Genomic DNA, 16,823 nt, shown 5'->3' on the forward strand with positions numbered 1-16,823 from the left:
TTTTACAAGACAACGCAGCGTGTTAATTCTTTAACAATCTTAATCTATTAATGCAACGATTATTGTTCCGAAGAAAGATTCATATATTTGCCTATTCTACTATGTACACCACTTAAACTACTATTATTCCACGAACTTCTTTGTGTGAGAGATGTGGTGGAGTCCTATGGACTAGCGCCAATCCCTTGTCAGACTACCCCTCCTCCGACGTGCATTAGGATTTGCGGGTCTAGTTTCAATCTCCTGGCTCTCCTGTTGTCCTTGGTTTCGATCTCTCCAATTACGGTCGCTTTGCCGTTCGTTATTCCTCCTGTCCCAACTTCCTTGTCTAGATTGACCCTGTTCCCTGACGTTCTGGTTTCCGTGTCTCTAGTTTCCATAACCTTGAATAGCGTAACCTTGATTTCCGTAACCCTGGTTTCCTAACTGACTAGTGCGATTATGCGATCTGTTGTCGTCTTCCCTTGCTGGCCCGTGGTATTTGTTATTTTGTGCCTTCTTCCCGTCCTTTGCGTCTTGTTTATCAAAGACTACTTCGAGTTCGCGCAATAGACTCTTGAATGCTTCTATGTCAGATCCTCACTTCCCGATAAGTGTCTGTTGATACCTAACTGGCAATTTGGAAACGCAAAATTTAATGATTTCTCCGTTGCTATATGGACTATCTAAAAACTGATTCTTCTTGAGTAAATCATCAAAAAATTTGGTTGCGCTCCTATGCCCGGACACTTCCAGTTCAGGACAAAATATTATTTCCTCTTTAATCCTGTCTTGCGTTTCCTTTGACCAGTAGGTCCGCAGGAATGCACCAACAAATTCCTGATAAGTCCGACACGTCGCTGCCACACCCCGCATCTTTTCCGCGGCTTGGCCTTCGATGTGTCCACACATGAATTCTAATTTTGCCTGGGTTGGCCATGACGACGGTAATGAATTTGTAAACTACATCGCCCAGCTCTTCGGATGCATCGACCGTCCATTATCTTTGAACTTCTGGAATTTTAGTATCGACAGGAAGTGATTCTGATCAAAATCCTGTCCGATCCTCGCACTGGTGTTTTCACTCGTTTCCGATACTTCCAGGTCTGCTGAGTGTCCTGATCTATCTTGCTGACAACTGTGATGTGCTACCTCTGTATCACAGTGGAAGTGGCACTCCGAATTCACTCTCCTAAGTGGGCTACAATTATTGGAGCTATTACTCGCTGTTTCGGCGTGTGCACTGTTTGTTCCGCACTCTGTCACTGGGCTAGAGCACGGCGGTCTTTTCCTTGGAGAAACAATTCTGTGTACTCCATCATTGGAATCCGAACGCGCAGTGCTCGTGTGCCCGTTTCGCTCTACTTTTGCTATTCGACTCTCTACTTCTTTCATTCGTTTCGTGATGTTCGTAACCGCAATATTACCTTGAGTTTTTAAGATCGCTAGGGATTTTGAGTGGGCCTGTGTCGCACGTCGCAAGCGCCCTGCGAGTTGAGAAGTTGCTTTTGCGATTTTCATTGCCCCTTTTGCTGCCGTTTTGGCTAGGCCTGCTACTTTTTGTGCTATCATTGACATTTGTTTTGCTTCTCCACATTCTTTCTTTATTTTTAGTAATTCCCCACGAATTTCCCCTATATGCGAAATTATTGCCTCAGTGTCCTTCTCACGCTGTTCGTCAGCTTCTTTCTTCTCCTTCTTACGTTGTTCTTCAGCTTCTTCTTTCATTGATCGTAGGAAGCTCAGTATTGGGTTTATGTCATCTTTTTGATCCTCGTCACACATGGGCGATGTAACTCTGGAAACCTGGGCGCTAGAGCTCTGACGTGACCGAGCTGGCCCCTGTCTGCTCTCGTTCGTTTGATTATAAACTTCTGCTACCGTCTCGACCTGTGTGCCTGTCTCTGTTTCATCCTCTACCTCACTATCATAATCACGGCCGCGACGTTGCTCTAAGATCGCGTCCCAATCACCTTCCTCATCAATGACCCTGTCGTCCTGTCCTGCTAAAATGTGCCCATCTCATCTCCGAACCTATCCCCATCAGTAAACTGCCCCTTATCCATTATGCTATCCTCTTTTGTTTTTGCTTCGCTCGATAATAGTTGTGCCTTACTTCTCGTGATCATTCATGAAAAACAAATTTATGTAAAATGCACAATACAAATAATCTACTTCATATATTTTTCCACATAGACATAACATTTCAACAACGCCGTTCCAACGCTGTAATTACATGCACGATTTGTTGTGGCACAGAAACCTCACACAAATCCGGCAAAGTGCGATGTGGCACGGACACCACATCAACGAAACACAAAAAACAATGAACAAAAAAATATATACACTGAAAACAAAAACTGTAATCATGCGCCGCTACTTAAAACTGATCACGGAACTACAAGAAAAACAAGTTGGGTATTAATCATTAAAAAAAGTAGAGAAAAAAATTTGAATGTTCCTACTAAGAATACTGTTTGCTTATCAGTGATTCACAGGAAAGATCCGAGGCTAAGGGTCGCCATTTTATGCGAGGTGCCGGGGCTAGCAGTGTATTTAACACTAAATTCTTCGAGAATCTTCATATATAAATGATGCTCAAAGCCCCCCCTATTCTAACTCCGACTTTTGTTGTTGCACATGGATTAAAAAGAAACGCGAACCGACTGTAATCGACCCTGCAAGTGGAGTAGAAAAGAGTTTGGCACCTGCAATAATTTAGTTTGATAGACAATAATTAAATAAGGGAAAGTTTCAGTAACGTAGTGAGAAATGAAAGGGTTGCTCTACCGATTAACAGAACGAAAGTTCTGTCCAAAATAACAATATGATTTATTATGACTAAACTCAAAATAATAAACAAAACACATGAAACATTTACAATACATCAAATTGGTTCAAATTGGACACTCAAATAAATGCTGTGAAGGTGAAGTTGTCCCTAAACTAGATTGTGACATTTATGACGAAGTGGTATGTGGAGCCAATTCCTTGCAACTCAAATCTTAATAGAATACACAGCCAACCCAACATTAATTGCTGCTACCCAAGACAGAACAAAGTTAGAAAAAGACGAACAGGCGCGCTCTGCTGAGCTCTGATTATCACCTAGGAAAATCCCTATCTGCCGGTGCTGCAGAAAAACATTACCAAACTGTCTTCTTAACTGCCAGAACACGATCTGGCGTACTGGAGGTGATGGCTGGTTGCTTCAACGTCCCGTCGTGGTGATGATAGTGTCGCGAGTATAGCCCGAAACGAATTATCCTGGTTTGGTTGTTCCAGACTAAAGACTTCCTAGAAATACAAATGCGCCTTTGAGGGAGACGAAGAAGGCTCGCCACACAATCACTGACGGTACAGTGATTGATTTTAACCAGCGAAGTCACACTGTAACTCCGATACAGTCAACTTTAGCCAAAACTGCTCAAGACAGACAACATAGGCCGCTTGTATGCAGAACGCTCAATTGCCAACTGTACTCGGAAAGTTACGTTGAAGTCGAAACTTCAGCAACTTCATCACACAGTTACAATTAAATCTAAGTATATTAGACAGCCAATGGAAGGCAGGCTGTCCAGAGCAGCGAGAGCTCAGTCTTGTAACCTACTCCGACCGAAAGGCGAGAGCCGACCACCACAAGAGCACCCGTACAAACTGAACACAGAACATTCCCGCCCCCACGACAGTGGCCGTGGTTAAACGTTCCAATCAGCAACTCGAAAACCGGCGGAAAATTCCACTCTATTGCCGAATCACTACCATTCCACCAATGGAGATTCTTGGCGCCAATTTCTGCGCCGATTTTGCTATGTCACGGAGCTATGCCCTGATCAAGCCAATCACAGTTACGATACGGCAGAAAACGCGGGAATTTGCGCGCCAAGGCTGCTTGGGGACACAAGTCATTCCCACGCCTCGCTGGTAGCCCGCCAGAAAGTGTTTTCGCTAAGTTTCTGCGAAGTAACGGAACCTCTAGCCCAGCCGCTACTTCAGGCCCCTGCGAGCGTGTCTCCGCCGCTATTCTACAATGTCGGCGTCTGGAAAGCATTCACTCGATCCCTCACACCCGTTGGCTTACCCTTTCAAGATCAGCAGAGCCCGCCTGTCACCGGACCACCCGGGTGACGAGAGACGCTGCGTGGGAAGTCCGCGTGTGAAGGAATAGCAACTTTTCACCGCATGCAATTAGAGAGGAAAATCGTAAGATAGAAACATGAGAGGGGGCTCATGCCACCTCTCAAACTATTTATTCACAACCAATACAAAAGAGTTACATGTTTTCACCTGTTACTGTACTTCAAAGTACTCAACAGCGTTGTGTAGAACCCATTGCCAGCAATGTGGAAGGCGAAGTATACCATTAGCAGAGCCTGTTCTGTTGATGGTGCCAATGGAGCAGTCTAAAGGTATGGTGATTCTCGTGTACAACTGTGATGGTGTTATCCTAACACATTACGTTTCTCCACAGCAGACCGTCAATACACAGCGACACTTTCTGCGCAACCCACCCATCATTTTGCATGACAATGCACGGGTGCATACAGCTCAAGCTGTGGCTGCTCTGTTCAGTCGATGGGACTAGGAAGTATTGTACCATTCATCACGCTCCCCAATTTAAGTCCTTGTGACTTTGATTTGATTCTGAAGATGAAGGAACCACTTCGTGGCTTTCGCTTCAGAACTGTTCCAGAGATTTGACAGGCAATAACTGCTCCATTCGTACCATCAACAGAATGGGCTCTGATAATGGTATACTACGCCTTCCACATCGCTGGCAATGGGTTCTACACAACGCTGGTGACTGCTTTGAAGGACAGTAACAGGTGCAAACATGTAACTCTTTTGTATCAGTTGTGAATAAGTAGTTTTCACTATCTAAGTACCAGCCTTTGTATAATGAACTACATAATTCAGAGTAGTCAACAACTAGCTTTCAGGAATGAGTGGCAAATCTAAATCATGTATTTCTTTTGGATATTCTAAATCTACTTCGAAAATATATCAAGTTTTATCAGTATCTGAAATTTGAGTTATCAATCAAAATTTGTTAGTTCTTCCCATTCAGATTCACCATAAGGTAAATATTGACTCATAGCATAACCATATAACTATCTGCATCTAAATATGCTAGATAATTTCATATCTTTTTACTATCAAAATCATTCGTATATTTATTGTTTGAATTAACATATTTTTTACAATACTGTTATATTCCTCCTCTTATTCCCTTTTCAGCCATTAAAATCATACTATAATCATGTTTATAAATCAAGTTGTTATTTATTCATTTTCAACATTGCACCCCAAGGTAATCTTGTCACTGTAAAATATCAAGATGGATCTAAATCATAGCTTTTATATAAGTTTTCCTAAAATTTTCAAATACATCAGACAATAACAGTACATCAGTTTTAAGATACAGATCATGAAATTCGTTTAGATTCTTAGTATTAAATCTTTAACAAACAATTTTTGCATTTTTATAATCTTCATCACTTATTTCATGGTTATACAATTATTATAGAATTCATCTTTTGCTGATAACTGTCTCTTCAAATTTTTCCCAATGATCCATGTAATCATGCAGATAATTACTTTTCATGATAACTAAATCGAATACCTCTTCTGAGAAAAATGTTCTAACGTTTTTCCTTTGATCTCTCTTCCAATTTGATTAAAGTGAGGAAACCATAAATTGAAATCTGTCAATAAATCTCATTTTTAGTCTTTATGTTTTCTTATAAAAATTAATGTATCTGTCTTCATTGTTTGGTATTAAATATATTTCTTTGATGATCTCTTCTCTGTTGATCAGCCAAGAGGTGGCATCGTTTTGTCGCAACGTTTCGATGGGTTTCGTACCCATTATCCTCAAGTCAGGTGTCAGGATGCTGTGCTGCATGTACCTATATAGTTTCTTGACCATTGTCGTCTTCTGAGGACAACAGCTGATAACCTAAGAAGAGTTCATCAATGGAATATGCAGAGAAATCCTGCAATCGCATTTATCACATCTCTATGGGGGAGGATATCCAGTACAGCTACAAGATGCAGCAGAAACTACGAATCAAGAAGGGGAAGCTGCTCAGCAGGTTGGCCTTCTTGCTAAGAAGTAGGGTAAGCATGTGATGCCGCAGTTTGCTAACCTATGGCATCCTGTCAGCAAGGCAAAACACAAGACGCATATTACGACGCGCCAGTTCAGCATTGGCACAAGAGCACACCCATATTACTAGAAGGAACTCTACAAGAACGCGAAGAATTTGCTCTCTCACCACTTCTACCTGATTTCCATTCTGCCAACACATACCGGGGAGTGGGTAGATGGTAACTGTTACGCAAGTTGTGAGCTCCACAAGACGAAAGCCAGCAAGAAACAATGCGATAAGTTTCTCCGACTTCCAAGGGCTCGGCAGCAGGAAGACAATTTCAACAGTGCTAAGACGTCATCAACCTGACTAAGAGAGAACAGGATGAAACAAGAATCTCTGTGCTGTCGAAAGGATTGAACTTCGCTCTATTTCCTAGAACATTACGAAAATGTGACATCGTGGTCAACGTCAAGCAAGCCATATGAGGGCTCTCTTTGGAGGCCGCTGAAGAAGTGTGGAGGGAGACTTGGAGAATACTCGAGAAAGCAAGACTCCCAAAGAACAACATTTTGGCAGCAGAACTCAAGGCGTTGCTGGCCCTCTGGGACGACAAAGATACAATGGTTTTAGCATCAGATAAAGGCAGTGCGACTGTACTATTGAAGACAGAATATTACCGACAAAAGATCGAGACTTTGCTGCAAGATTCTACATAGAAACAAGTGAGGAAAGACGCGACTACTACAGTCACAAGTAAGACCACAGATCTTCTCAATAGCTCGGTACTAGGCAGGAACACCATCAGAAGGCTTTACCCCAAGGTATTGGCGCCTCCACGACTATGTGGCCCCCTGAATATCCATAAGGAGATGGTTCCACTATGTCCGATACTGAACACCATAAACTCACTAACATAATTAAGGGAGAGCCAAACATCTAGCACAACTACTAAAACTACTTGTGGGTCAGCACATCAAGAGCTCTACAGAATTTGTTAAGGTACTCCAAGAGCTGCGCATAGATGAGAAGGTCCTTCTACTGAGCTTTGATGTTACGTCCCTTTTCACCCGCATGCCACTGGACTATTCCTTAGAGCTTCTCAAGGGAGACTTCGATGAAGACACAATCACTTTTTCGTCACGTCCTAACTACCATCTATTTCGAATATGGTGGAAATTCTATGAACAAATAGACGGGGTTGCTATGGGCTCCCCCTCAGCTCCAGTTATTGCCTACGTTTACATGGAGCACATTGAAGATGTAACACTGGATACTGTTCGCCTAAAACCAAAAGCGTTCTACAGATACATTCATGATACTGTTGTGATGTGGCCGCATGGCAAGGAAAACCTAAAGGAGTTTCTATGTCATTTCAGTGACATACATGAAAATATCGAGTTCACCAGGAAGTAGAAGAGAACGGATGCCTGCCCTTCCTGGACATTTTAATCAAGAGAAATCTGGACGGTACATTGGGACACTCGGTCTGCAGGAGAAAGACACACACGGCCCTTTATCTTAATGCTCGGAGTTGCCACCATCCAGCACAACGCAACTGGCTACTAAACACGTTTGTACATAGAGCCAGGTCCATCTGCGACAGGGGGAGTTTGCCACAGGAGTTGCAGCATCTACAGGAAACTTTACGAATAAACGGCTACAGCGAGACGCGGGTAAGTCGCTTGTTACGGACAGAGAAGAGGCGGGAGGACAAGCCAGATGCAAATCGTGTGGCGTTCCTGCCCTATGCTGGCCCGCCAACAGCCAAAATCGCAAGAATATTGAAAAAGCACGGTATAAAAGCCATCTTCCGCGCAACGCGAAAAGTAAAGGACATACTTGGCTCGACCATAGACCCTTTGGGATTGCAGACACCGGGCATCTACAGTATTGAGTGTGAATGTGGAAGGCAGAACATGGGACGAACACAACGGTGTATATCACAGCGCTATTCGGAGCACATCAGAAACGTGCGCGTAGGACAAATGAACAAGTCTGTGGTAGCAGAGCATAGTGTTAATGAGGGGCACACCTTCAACTTTGAAGAAACGAAGAAGATATGCAGTATCAACTGATTCTGGGACTCTGCCATCAATGAGGCAGTGGAAATACGTCTCCACAACAATCTGGTCAACTGGGATAGCAGATTTGGAATTAGTGCAACGTGGGATTCCGCAATTGAGGCGATACGTCAGGAATGCTCCGTTCTAAAGGTGGCGGGGTCCGGGGATAGAATGGACTCGACTCCCGCGCAGGAGCCGCGCCGTAGTACCCCGCCACCGGGCCCGCCGCTCGGCATTCATTTCCGCAGGCGCATGATTGGCCAACCTGCAGAAGAGGACAACGGTCAAGTAACTATATAAATATGTACAGCACAGCATCGCAGACTCTCTGAGTGGCAGTCAAGCGTGGAGCGTCAGTTCCGCTTACTCGCGCACATGCAGCCATAGGCCCCTGCTTGCACAGGAGTGAAACCGGAAGTCTTGCCCGGCTTTGTTTTTATTAAAACATTTACAGGCACTAGCAACGAGGTCTCGCAGCGTAGCAAAACGGTGCTTGGCAATTTTTGCGTGGCGTCGCCTGACAGTAGAATTGTCGTGTCGTCTTGTCGAAGCGGAATGTCGAGCTGGGTGGAAGTTCAGAGTCGCGGCGGACTCATTCCGCCGACGGCACGAAGCGCGTTCTCTTGTTGCCGCGGACGCGTCGCAGAGCCAGGCTCTGCTCCCCCCAAGAATAGAGAAAAAGTAGGTCAGGACCTGGAAGCAGGCCGCGGAACCAAAGGGTTTTCCGCCTCCTCCGTCCAGAACTCCGCGTCTGACATCGTGTTATTAGGGCCAGCAATGCAACTGGGAAACCCAATGGTGCCAACAAGGGTAGTAACTGGCAATCCCCTGGCAGCAACCCCCCTTTCCACTCCGGACATGGTGACGTCTACACAAAATGCAACTACACGGAGAACACAAACAGATAACTACATTGTCAGTATTTGCGATCCCCTCCTTCCCTCCCCTCTCCTGAGCCCGCTCCTGCTTGCCAACGCCCAAAACCGACTCGCCCAACATATCCTCGACCTAAATGATGGCAAGCAGAAGTCCCGTCAACTGACTAAAATCCACCCCAAACCCACAACTGCGACCCAACCCCCCACCCGATCTAAATTCCTTAAATCCCCCCCCCCCCACTCAAGTGCACGTCCAGGAAGCAGCAGCGTGCTAAGGACCACAAGGATAGACACAAGAAGAGCAGGAATCCCACCATCCCAACCCAAATCGCTCCCCTAAACACAAAATCGCTCCCCTTAACACAAAATCACACTACACAACATAGAAGGCTATAACACCACAAGAAAGGCCCTCACTGACAAAAATATACCATACTACATGATCCCCACCAGCAAGACAAGAAACAAAGACATCATTATTAGGGACCTCCCAGGCGCCCCCCCCCCCTTCCTCAGACAGTCAAAAGAGAGCGGACTGCCCAGGGATTTGTTGTAAAAACCGTTGAGCAGATGGGCAAAAATGGGGCAGAGAATAAGTGGCCATTATTCCAAATCACTCTGCCAGACATACCCCAGAACAGGCATGAGATCAAGGTTGTTCTGGCAGTTCCTGTCACCACGGAGCCGCTTCACCACAAGAACAAGATGGTGCAATGCTTCAGGTGGCAGGGACTGCATCGTATAGCCACCCATTGCTAGATGCCAAAGCGCTGCAGAAAATGCGCCGAATCCCATAACACCAGGACTTGCACAATGAAACACACGGACCCGCAGATAAGATGCATGCTGTATGGAAAAAAACACACGGCAGGGTACCGAGGCTATGAGGTCCACATACATAAGGTAAAGGGTGTCAAGGCCGCCCTCACACATGAAAACAAACCACCACCACCCCATCAAACCACACAGAGAGACGAAATAGGACAACACACACAGACAAAACTTGGGTAAAACCAAGGCCCGACACACCAAGGGCGACATATGCACAAGTGGTTTCTCCAACAAAAAGCCACCGAAACGTCGAGAAATCGACGCAAGCCCAGTTACCACAATACCAGACACACAAGCAAGAACAACATCGGGAAAAACACAACAATGACCATGTCCACCAAGACCCACACTCTGTCCACCCCCTCGGATCAGTTGTTAGGCATCATCGTCCAGACCATGAGCCTTGTTACGGAAATGATGAAAGAATTTAGGGAGGCCCAGAGGCAGAATGCTCAGATCTTCGTTGTCCTTCAGGCAGCAGTTCAGCAGTCGCTCCCCTCTGTGAATTTATCAGTAGTTTCAAAACCCCATCATGGATAGATGACCAAATAACCAAGGCCTGACAATGTGGGTCTCTCAAGCAGATGACACTGTTAATCAAGAGGTCGAGTTCAGATAACTCATGAAGGAGTTCTCCATCGACATATGCATGATGGGGGAAATAACCTCATCAACTCACTAGGTCAGTATGACATGTCCCATGATAAGCACAAATACCCTATGACGATCTTCGACGACTAAGTAGAAGAGAAAAACACCAAAATCTCCAAGTCGTAATACCAATCCTTAATCCTAAAAATAGCTTAACATCTTTCTCACCTCAGGCAAGTGCGAGACACAACCAGAACACAATCACAATACGCAGACAACCAAAACTATCCAAGATAATCACACACACACACACACAAGCATACAATGTTGAGTAAAAGCCTACAGGCTGCACACTCCTCCATACACTTCCCCAAGGAGGGGAAAGTAAAGGGTGAGAGAGACGGCAGCATCCTAACACCTCGCTTGAGGATGATGGGTACAACACCCATCGAAACGTAGTGACAAGATGACGCCACCACTCGGATGATCACCTGAGAAGAGTTCATCAATAGAATATGCCGAGAAATCCTGGAATCACATTTATCTATTTCTCTCCCATCATAACCAAGGTCTTTCACAAACAGATGCGAATCATATCCTGATTAATTATGTAAATAAACTGGTACAAAGCTCAGATGTTTTTAACTGTAAATTATGTTTATTAGATAATTGATTTACATATTTTCCTGTCAAATGATCTTCATGTCAAACCTTTTTATTTTTCGATGAATAATGATAGTAGCACACTGTACTTTTTTCGATCTTGCATATCTTGATTGCTCTTCAGGAGTTAATGGTTTCATTTATTCAGATTCAGAATAAATTCTTCTAATTTCTTCAACCTCTTTTTTTATACATTCAATAAATTTTCACCACAATTTGGTCCTCTATAGACAACAGGATAATTATAGTGTCCATTTGCACATATAATATAATAACAGAATCCACTTGGTTGATGTTTTTGATGATTCATTGCATATGAATTTTCAGGGTCTGGTTGCTAGTTGTGCATCTTCAATAATAAACTTTCAAAATCAGCGTAAATAACGAATGGAACTTTCTGCATATATTGATAATTTTTAAAATTTACATAGGAACCTTTCTCTGGCATTTTCACCTTGATGTGTGATTATCTAATCTTTCTTTACTAGTGAAATGGAGTAAACACATATCACAAATAAATTTTACTTCTTCATGTTTATTAATTAGACTCAAAATATGCCTACATAAAATTTTTATAATACAATAGTGTGAATTATTTCCTTTCTTCAAATGAGGGAGATTTACACGTTCCTCTTTCTTACTTTTCGTATTTTTTTATCGATATACTTGATATTTTTCGTGAAATGAATAAACGTTGATAGATACATTAACAGTTACTGTGTCTTGATGCCTTTTAATAAATCTAATTAGAGCAACTTTATTTAATTTACCATATATTCTTAAATTATTTCTTTTACAATAATCACAAAATTGAATAATTGTGAATCAACCCATTTAACCTTTCTATTTATATATGATAAATTTTATTAGATTTGTGAAAAAATAAGATTTTATATATTTGGAGGTTCTTTATTTAATAGGTTTTTAAGTACTAAATACAAGAAGATTCATTTTCTTATTTTTCATATATTCTAAAGTACATTTTCCATATTTATTATTATGTTTCTCTTTATGTGATGGATTAACAGAGAAACAATCTAAACTTTCCATCTCTTGCCAAGGTTTAAATTTCTTTGCCACTGTATCAGTTTCTTCTTTTTCTTAGCTTCTCACTGACAATAATATTTTCGAATGTCCTTCACTCGGACTTTGGTGTAAACTATTTTTATAATAATAATTAGAAATATTTTGTCCACATACACAAGGAATTAGATTTTTGTTGTAATTTTTTATATGATATTCATTTGCACAATGGCTACATATCATTCTATATCCATCTTTTGTATATTTCTATGAAGCAAAATTGTCAGTCGACTTCTAAGTATTACAATATTTACAATGTTTGGATTTGACACCACAAGACTGCTCTGCTTGTTGTTGAACCTGCTCCATTTATACAGAAAAAATTTATTAATTAGTGAAGAAGTAAAATATTATAGTATGAATCTATTCCCAAGCACTATCATCATCATTACCTTAAGCTTTATCAATAATTATTAAATCATCAGTTTGATTTATAATAGACTTTTCATTATATCTTTTAGTAACACTTCTACATATAGGATATTTCATTTGTTTTTTTAACACACTTTATGAAAAATATGATTACAGGTTGTTTTTATAAATTGATGATTTTCATTACTTAAGCATATAGGACATTCATATTTTTCAGATTGTTCCATCAGTATTTCATAAGGTGTAATTATTTTTTGCATAAAAGATTCACATAATTGTTGATATTTTAAAATTATTTCCCAATTAACTTTATCTTTAAATTCTACTACAAAATTTTCAGATAATTTTTATTCACCTGATGTACCTGCACAATCTAATTTATCTTGAAATGCTCTCATAAAACCTTCAGATAATTTCTGATGTATTGATATATTATGCAAATTGAAATTCTCTTATTTCTTGGGTATATAATAAAATCTCGAAATTAATTCTTTCCATTCAAATTTACCAAATGTATTTCTTTTTTAATGTAATCAATAGCTATTTCACTATATGTTTCATTTGCTAAACTCAAGTCATATAATGGTTGAAAATTAAATTATTTACACATAGGTTAAATCATCTAAATAATTTGTTGTTTAGTTTTTAATTCATTCAGTTCATTGCACAGGCAAGAGCTCACACTGGTTCATTAATAATATTATTCATTTCTTCATTAATATTATGAGTAGTAATGACATCAATAAATTGTTTTCTAACTTTGAAATATTCTTTTATTTCATACTTCTTTTGCTCTAGCTTTCAGTTCGTTGACTTTCAGACTATTTACATTTGCCATTCATTAGAAATAATTTTTATTAGAGTTGTGAAAAATGAATATTCAAAAAGGCGCCATTTCCCTTTTGAAAAATTATTTCATTCTTTGAACAAAGAAATGTATTAATTTAATTTTTCAATACAGAATACCCAGGTATGGAAAAATTTCCCACCCACAGATCTTAAACAAAAGAAGATTAATTGCATTCAGTTTCTCAAGGTCAAAAATGGACCATGACAATTTTAAGGAAAAGCAAAATTTGTAAATTACAAATGATACTTTAACTTTTCTGTACATATTTCCAGGACCCTGCAATTTTAAACGATTGTAAAAACATTATGTTGATTACTTAGTTAACAGCTACACTTACACTCAATTTTAATAATGGACCAAGACTGTATTCATTATTTATTAAATATAAAAAATTAAATATCTAATAAAAAATTTCTCTTAAATGGAATCAATTATAGATCTAATAATCAGTCAGTATTTGTGATTATTGATGAAAAATAATCTGTGGTTTTAGGCAGATCAAGTTGCAGATATTTTAGGATATAATCGACCCTGAGACAGTATAAAACTTCATGTTAAATATAGGTATATACTAAATATGAAAGTTTCAGTAGTGGTGTGACACCACTAACAAAATAATTTCAAAATTCAACAAAATTTATCCATGAACCAATTCTATATTCTTTAGTTACGAGATCCAATATGCCTATTACACAAGAATTTCATGATTGGGTTCATGAAGAAGTTTTCCCATCAGTTCAAAAACATTGAGAATATAAAATGAAAGATACAATAACTCACTAGGAAAATTTAAATAAAATCAAAGATGAAAGTATAGAAAGTTTTGAAGAAGTAATTCATGATACGTTTGGAATAATAAACGAAAGAAACAAATAAATAAATATGTTATTACCTCTTATTGTACCTAAAACAGTTAATGAAAATTTAAAACCAACATTTGCTCTTTTGAAATTATTTGACAATGATTGTGATTACACTTACTATGTTGCTAGAACTCAGAGGAAAATTATGAAAACAGTTATATAGAATCGAAGATAGACATCGAAATTGTGAAGAAATGTTAAGACTTACCTACAATCCTAACTTAAATAATTTATATCAACAACTGAAAGTAACTTTAAGAATTATTTGTTGGCATAATTATAATAATATTTAAATAATTACCCTCAAGAACAACTTTTTACTGATATAATAAATCTAGACATGGCAAATTGAGTTTACATTTTCTATATGAAAATAGATATCTAGTCCAGTAAATTTTTAACTTTATTCATTATGCCTTCATCCCATCTGAAAATTTTGAACTTTTTTCATTATGGAATTTACATAAAAAATCAGCTATCGAATATTATGACCCCTGAAATAAGAAGGAGAGAAACCATAATTTTTATTCAAAAATAAAAAACTAGTAAAATTATCTTTAATAAATAGCAGCTATTCCATCTAATGTAGTTGTCGCCAGTTCAGAATCATCTGTCTCGAATATTTGTGATCATATGAATCAAAACAACTTAACACTATGTGATGATCAAATATTTTTAGAATTATGGTTATCTTTGAAGGATAAAAAATAAATATTAATTATACCACTTAGCTTATTTTCATGGGATTTCTTAATGAAAGTCACTCATCCAATATTACGATTGCTGAAATAAGGAAAGAATCAAGTTTTGTTGAATTCATCAAAGAACATTGTATAGATTATGAACAAATAGATTATCAAAATAAATAAGTACATTTCAATCCCTATATTCAAGAGTTCACAGAAAAGGCTTCTCGAAATAGTTTATCTAGAGAAAGATAGTACTTATGACAATAGATAATTTTAAATTGTTGAATAACTCTAAGGTTAAGGATGTTAAAAGATATTATCTTAAACCAGAAGAAATTTTTCACTCCTAGGCTGATTATGTAAAAGAAAAGAAATTCATTCCATCTCAACAACTCACAAACGAATTTGAAAGTAGATTACAAATAAAAGAAAAAGATAAAGAATGTTAACATTTAAAAGAGGTAGTAACTAATATCATAGAAATGAAAAAAGAACAAATAATTTACATAGCAATTACTAAACATTATTCTAGAAAAAACAAATTATAGTTGATGGAGTTCAACTAAAATTTAGTAGGTCACTTTTCAACTAATAGTAATAGTCACTTAGATGATGACAAATTATTGTTTGTATACACACAACAATGTTATAATTACAAACTAGTTGAAAACATACTTGAAAAATTTCTGTACGTACATAAAGATAATAAAGAGAAAGAAATGTATCAAATTCCATTTGATGATTTGAAAAATCATATGAATTTATTTTATGAAGATACTAACGAATATGTTGATCAAATTAATTCGAATAGAAAAAATTATTCAAATATTCAAAACAAAGATCTGATAGAATTCAATACAATTATTATCCAACAAGAAATTGTTATACAGTTGCAGATTGGAAATAAAATACATAAAGTAAAAAGGGTTATCATAAATAATTTACTTAACAAAAAACTGTCTTCAGTTATTTCTGAAAACTTTGAAGAATATCCTCATAAAAAAGTGGCTAAAGAAGTATTCAAAGAACTTCTAGAATCAAAGGGGTATAAAGTTAAGAGAATGTTTAAGTTATGGAAAGAGATAGCAGATATGATGAGAATAAACTTTATACAGTAATTTGCATTTTAAAGTATTCAAAAACAATACAAACTTATTCTCCATTAAACTATGTAAATAATTAATATTTTCATCAGTTAAATGATTTATGATTTTCGAGACTATATCTTCATTGTCATTTAGATAACATATGGCTACAAAAAATGAAAGTGTAATTTTCTCATTCATACTGTTTGGCAGATTTATGCATAAAAATTTTTATTAATTGAATTATTTTTCCCGCTAGACCAAGTGACTCACCAGATCTAAATATTATATAGAATTAAAGTGTAACTAATGAACTGGTCCAACTTAAATTAAATAACATTACTTTTATTTACCCATCTATTATTGGAATCATCATATCTCAGCTATTTAACATATGCTTTATCTCCTTTCATTCTCAAATTTGTTCAATAAGGTGTACACCAGGATTTTTTTGTTTTTTGTAGTTCTTGTTCATAAAAATTCCTTTGTTTTTATTGACCGTTCAAATCTCTTAATTTATATATTACTGGCTTAGACTCAGTCTTCAAACCGCACTTGCAATCACTGCCAACTTGATGACGTTCCTCTCTTGCATTATCGAGAGTGGGTGCGGTGCATCCCCAGCAAGCGTGACATACATGTGGATCATAGCATAGGGTCCAGGACATCCAGTATGGCTGAGGTGCGAAGGTGTCACAGGAATTGTGACGGCTTCCTTTCGCCCGTTTCCGTCCTGTGCAGAACAATATCGTCTTAAGCGTTGTGAAATAGAGAGGGAAAG

Source organism: Schistocerca nitens, chromosome 2 (assembly GCF_023898315.1).
Source record: "Schistocerca nitens isolate TAMUIC-IGC-003100 chromosome 2, iqSchNite1.1, whole genome shotgun sequence".
NCBI lineage: Eukaryota > Metazoa > Arthropoda > Insecta > Orthoptera > Acrididae > Schistocerca > Schistocerca nitens.